The following is a 5881-nucleotide window of genomic DNA, read 5'->3' as shown; positions in this document are numbered from 1 at the left end:
CAGGCACGTCAACATCATCACACCCACCATGGATGGGATGGAAGTCGTTGTGTCCTCGCCGAGTGTCCTTCACAGTCTAGCCATAGTGCTCCTCCTACGTCAAAGGGGGTGCAAGACCCCACCGACTGAGCGCCACAGCGAGTTTGCATGCAAAAACATAAAGTTTACAAAATAACAGCTATGTGTGTGTGTGGGTGTCTGTGTGCATGTGTGTATGTGTGTGTGTGTGTGTGTGTGTGTGTGTGTGTGTGTGTGTGTGTGTGTGTGTGTGTGTGTTGATGTGCGTGAGTGTATGTACCTACTAAGCTTCAGGTCTTACCAGCCGCTGGTGTTTACCATCAAGCTGTGGTTGCAAACGATTGTCACTGGGGCGTTTTGTGTGTGAGTGAGAGCGTCACAGTCCGGGGGGGGGGGGGGGGTCCTTTTAATCTCCCATTTATGGAGCGTTGATAGTGAGAGTCAGAGGACAGAAAGGAGAGGTGGAGGGGAGGATGAGGTTGTCCCGAGGGTGGGTGGCCCAGCATTGTGCCACCATATGGTTGAACATCACCAGGAAGAGGGAAGAAGAAGAAGAAGAAGAAGAAGAAGAAGAAGAAGAAGAAGAAGAAGAAGAAGAAGAAGAAGAATCTACATCCTCCTTTAATAGGCCTATCTCACAACTTCCTGGTTCGGCGTTCGATTTTGCCTTCACCGGGTAAAGTGACTTCCGGTCGCGTAGTCCATGATATTTGACAATGGCGCAGTCAAAAAACAAAAGCTTGTTGTCTACCTCTATGCGCCAATTCAAAACAAAAACAACCGTATTTACATTTCCACGACTTCCCAAATAATACCCAATACAGCAGTGGCGATCAGACGGAATGAAGGAGTTAATTTCGTAATTAAGAAGGGGAGTACACTGGTCTGTAGTCGGCATTTCTCAGCGGCTGATTATGACGACGGGAGTGCTACGCTGAATACTGGAGCTGTTCCTATTCGTTTTGACTGGAACAGCTACACCACAGCCCCGAAAAAAAACACCAGTGTATAAACGGGTGTCAGCTCGAAAAGCTGAAGGAGAGGACAAAACACAAACGGACCGGAGAGGTACCGGGGAACATGACTACGCGACACGCCCCCCTGCCGGTAAGTAGATGTGTGCTAACTAGCTGTTATGTCTGTTATTTCTGTTCAACACTTGTTGGGCTATTGTATAATTTTGCCAAACATGGCATGGTTAACGTTAAAACATTCAATCACCATCAGACGCACTGTTAAACTGGGGTTACATATTAATTCAGATTCAGCTTTATTGGCCAGGTTTGCGAACAAACGAGGAATTTGACTTTGGTTTTTACTCTATGTACAACACTCAAACTATAGTTAATACATAAAAAAGAAAAACAGAAAACAGTACAAATAAATGTAATAATAATAAATATGAATGAATGGTAATGAAGACTGATTTGTCTTCTTTTTTTGTAGGTGCACTGGATGATGCCCTGGAGTATATTGCTGAGCTGGAGGCAAGGCTGCAAGAAATGTCCATGGGGCCACAAACTGTCCTCAACAGATTTTGTGTGTCTGATCAGACCATGACATATTATACTCGTTTTCCATCTCAAGAAGTGTTTCAAGTGTTTTGGGAGTCTGTTTTGCCCCTCAACACAATATATTCTTTATTGGAGCAAAGCACAGAGGATTGGACAAGAGGCGATTCCAAAACCAAGCCCTTCAAGGAAGATTCCAGCCATTGATGAGTTTTTCATCTACTGTTGTAGAGTAGCAACTGGCCTTAAAGAACAAGTCATTGCTGACATCTTCCAGGTCAGCACAGCTGAGATGGTACCAACTCCAAGCTGGATATTCCCTCTAGGATGTGGGACATCAAAGGGCGAAACGTCAAATAAAAATGTGACTGTTTTTTTTTATATTGTAGTGATAACAGATGTATTCTAATATGCATATTCATAATGAGCAAGTTTAACAGAGTGCAAATTGCAAAACAAATGTCTTACCAGCATACGCTCTGTAGAGTGTGGACTTGACTCCAGTCTTCCCCACCGACTTGGGTTTCTTCACCACCAGGTCACTCACAGCCTCTGGATGGATTCCCTGAGGCGAACAACAATACAGGAAATGCTCATATACTCTAGAAAAATACTGAAGTGTATGATTTGAACAGAGGACACAACAGCACACGTGGGTTCGAGGTCGATGCCACATCTGTGGTTGACTGGTACAGGCCAGGGAAGGTGGAACCACATCAAGGCCCAGCTGCACATAATGCGCTGTCTGGAACAGCAGAGCGGTTATATGGCTACAGAAGCCTTTGCCCGCAGCAAAGCTACAGCTCTGAGAGACCCAGTTGTCCAACAGCCTCCAGGGTGATCTGTGAACACCATAAGAATTGAGTTACTGAACTTAGTAGGTAGGACCTTGATATAAGGCCATTGGAAACTGGCAAGGAGCCTGCAACTGCAGAAAAGCCATGTACAGTTCCGTGCAAAACTCTTGGGCCACCATTACATCTGTTGGTTTAGCAGTTATAACATGAACTAGATGTTTGTCCTTTCAATGCACTCAACAAATTTCCTTTATTTACGGCTTGTGCCTTAATGAAGAGGAAGAAAAATACATAGGTCTGGACAGCCACAACATTGCAGCAAGCTAGGTGGGCCAAGTCTTAAGCACGCTACTGTTTGTAAGAAAGAACAATGAAAATGATCTGAACTTCAGAAGAAGAGGAAAACTGCAACTGCAGTTGTTAGTCCAGACAGACTATCAAAACTATTGGGCCAACGGGCCCTAACTCAGCAGAAACATGTATGTGGGGCTCCTCATTCCTCCTCATCGAGCGGTTGCATCTACCTCTCACTACCACCTTTCCATCAACTATATTTGACACTTAGCATATACATAATGTTAATAATATGTCGCTGATCGGAAGAAAACTGGTCAGCAAATAACTAGCTGAACCTATCCTTGGCTAAACTAATGCTAAAATGCTAACGCTACACACGGAGACTTCATAGCCACCATGGCTAATTATATTCATAATATTATAGTCTACACGTAACAAAAATGATCATTTTACACACATTTCACACACAGACAATATTTCTGACGATTTATATGGATCGTATATGGTTTGCTTGTCATCACAAAACATGAATGAGCAAGGCGGCCATTGAGTAGCCTACTGACAACAACAAAACACCTTAGACAACTTACCTTGATAATTGTGTACAAACTCCTCCACAAAAAACTTGTACCCCTTTGTCAGCCTGGGCTGTGGTGTTGCTGAGTGTGTCTCCACAATCTTCTGCACATCTTCGAATCGCAATTTCGGAAAACCCACCAGGGAAGTGGCGAAGAAACGATCCATTTTTGCATTGACGGCAATACAAAAATGACTACGCCGGAAGAATGTTTACCCGGTGTGACGTCATTTCCGATTTTTGTGAGATAGGCCCATTACGCCGTGGCGACAGTGGAATTTTGAAGTTGAAGTTTAGGGTCAGCTCCCACCTAGAGAAAAAGAAAAGATTGAAATTTTCAATCACTGCAACACTGGAGAGGGTATTCACGGGACTCATTCAAACACAAGTCGTGTGTTTTGCAGCTCTCGTTGCACTCATGCACAGGTACACACAACAACACAGACGCACACGCGCAAAATCCCCCAAACACATTTATGCACACAAACGCACACGCACACCACATACACACAGGCACACACACAGAGGCACACAAAAACACACAAACACACGGGCAGAGGCGCTGCATCCCATTAGGCATACCAGGCAATTGCCTGGGGCCCCGCAATTGCTTGGGGCCCCGGCCCCCTAGAGCCAAAAAAAAAAATAATCGCTCCAAACCCCCCCCCCACCCCCCCCCCCCCCCCCCCCCCCGTCAACAATCGCTCCCATACCCCCCCCCCCCCCCCCCCCGTCAACAATCGCTCCATACCCCCGTCAACAATCCTCTGCCTAGGGCCCCCACACTCCCTAGAATCGCCCCTGCACACAGGCAAACACACACACAAAAGCACACTCTCACAGACACCCACATTTAGGCACATGCACACACCCACACACGCACTCGCACACACGAACATTTATGCACATACGCACACACACACACAAATGAACGCGCAAACACAAACAGACCCAGCTATCGCTATTGAAAGTGGTAGTGCAGCCAACATTGTTTTGATGGTTCTTCAAAGGTTCCGTGACCAACTACTCCAGGCTCGTCCTTGCCCCCTTCACACCTCTTACAACTCCTAACCGGCCCTTTGTGCCGCCCTGTTCAACCGCCAAAAAGAAATGCACGAGTGGAATAAGAATGAAGAAGAAGAAGCAGAAGAAGAAGAAAGAAAGTAGTCTCTTATTTTTGCTCCTCTGTCTGATCCTCTGTCTGTCTGTCTGCTCCTCTGTCGGTTTGTCTGTCAGTCTCTTTAAAACTTTTCTCCTCTCCGAAAACGAACAGCCTCTGCTAGAAACTATTAGCCAAGCATGAAAGAGAGCAATCTCAGGCACAAGGCTGTGGGGAAATTGAATATGACGATTATTGCAGAGAGTTGCGCCATCTTTGACTCATGGTGCGTTCAATACATTTCACACACAAAAATGTCTCGTCAATACATGATTGGGATATATATGTCTGCATATATTATATTCCTCTGAATGAGATGTAGTAGTTGTGCCCCAACTTGCTCCACCATAATAGGGAAGCATGAAGTGCAGCAGCAAACCGCAAAACACATCCCCATGTAGCAGTAGAAAATAGGCCTTTGGATTCATCATGATCAGAATCCATCCCTGTTCCATACTGATATCCAACCAGCAGTGCAACAACACAAGCATTATTCCCCTGGACATCAAGACAATGTACTTTCAGCAAAAGTTGCTGCTTCAGACAGCAGTTAGAACTGTGTACATAGACTGCACACATATGTGAACGAAATAGAGCGAGGGACTGGGGAAAGAGAGGCAGAAACACAGAGAGAGGTAGAAAGAGAGAGAGAGAGAGAGAGAGAGAGAGAGAGAGAGAGAGAGAGAGAGAGAGAGAGAGAGAGAGAGAGAGAGAGAGAGAGAGAGAGAGAGAGAGAGAGAGAGAGAGAGAGAGAGAGAGAGAGAGAGAGAGAGAGAGAGAGGCGAAAGAGGAATTTGGGCTGCCGGCCGGCCCATAACACTTGTATCTTATTTATAGGCACGCAGACACAGAGAGAAGGCCGGAGCGGCGGACATTAAACGATCGCTGCTCTTCACAGCCATATTGATGTCAGGCCCGTGGCCAAGGCCTCACCCACCACCTCACATCAAGCTCTTAACTCCACATCAAACTCTGAGAGCACGCCGCTCAGTAATGACGAGGAAGACTTAGCAGCAGGGGTAGCAACACTGCCGGTGGGATTTCAGTTTGCACAGCATGCCGCGGTGGGGGTTGCATCATGCGCTGAGGTCAACCGCTCCTAATAGAAAGACGACATGAAGTCATCTCATGTGCCCCGGAGATATTTCCACCCGTCACCTCTGAGCGTGGCAGGGCCTTACGTCATATCCCACGATGTTGTGTCCCCTGCGTTTCCACGTTATGGCCCTCAAAACAACCACTCGCTGACTCAAATGCTATCTAGGATAGTTGCATTGGTACAGTGGTATAGTAGTATATTGGTATTCTATTACAATATATGTATGGCATGAGTAATATTTACTGACTTCAATAAAAAAACAGTTTTGCACAATTAAAAAGAAACTTGTAATGCTTTTATATTTCGTCTATTATGTCCCCCAGCCAACAGTGAGAGGACCGTGTGACCCTTCTCCTCTTCCCTCTGTGATTCAGGTGTCTGTTGAAGGCCTATATTTAGGAAGAAGTCACCAAACCTCATCTA

General features: G+C 45.9%; 1 long non-coding RNA gene across 2 annotated transcripts; it reads right to left on the bottom strand.

The window, feature by feature from the left end:
- Window positions 1-1697: 1697 nt before the first annotated feature.
- On the bottom strand, window positions 1698-3450 carry LOC130374644 (uncharacterized). 2 transcript variants are annotated; one of them, XR_008893639.1, is made up of 4 exons: window positions 3214-3450; window positions 2182-2371; window positions 1998-2094; window positions 1698-1851 (listed from the first exon to the last, which is right to left on the bottom strand). It is a non-coding gene; the product is annotated as an uncharacterized LOC130374644 (long non-coding RNA). The 2 variants fall into 2 exon arrangements; XR_008893638.1 differs by having other exon boundaries at window positions 1998-2371.
- Between the last annotated feature and the right edge of the window lie 2431 nt (window positions 3451-5881).

The sequence above is a fragment of the Gadus chalcogrammus genome, chromosome 21 (assembly GCF_026213295.1).
Source record: "Gadus chalcogrammus isolate NIFS_2021 chromosome 21, NIFS_Gcha_1.0, whole genome shotgun sequence".
NCBI classification, from domain to species: domain Eukaryota; kingdom Metazoa; phylum Chordata; class Actinopteri; order Gadiformes; family Gadidae; genus Gadus; species Gadus chalcogrammus.
The sequence above is the reverse complement of the archived record's forward strand: the minus strand, read 5'-3'. Positions and strand labels throughout refer to the sequence as shown.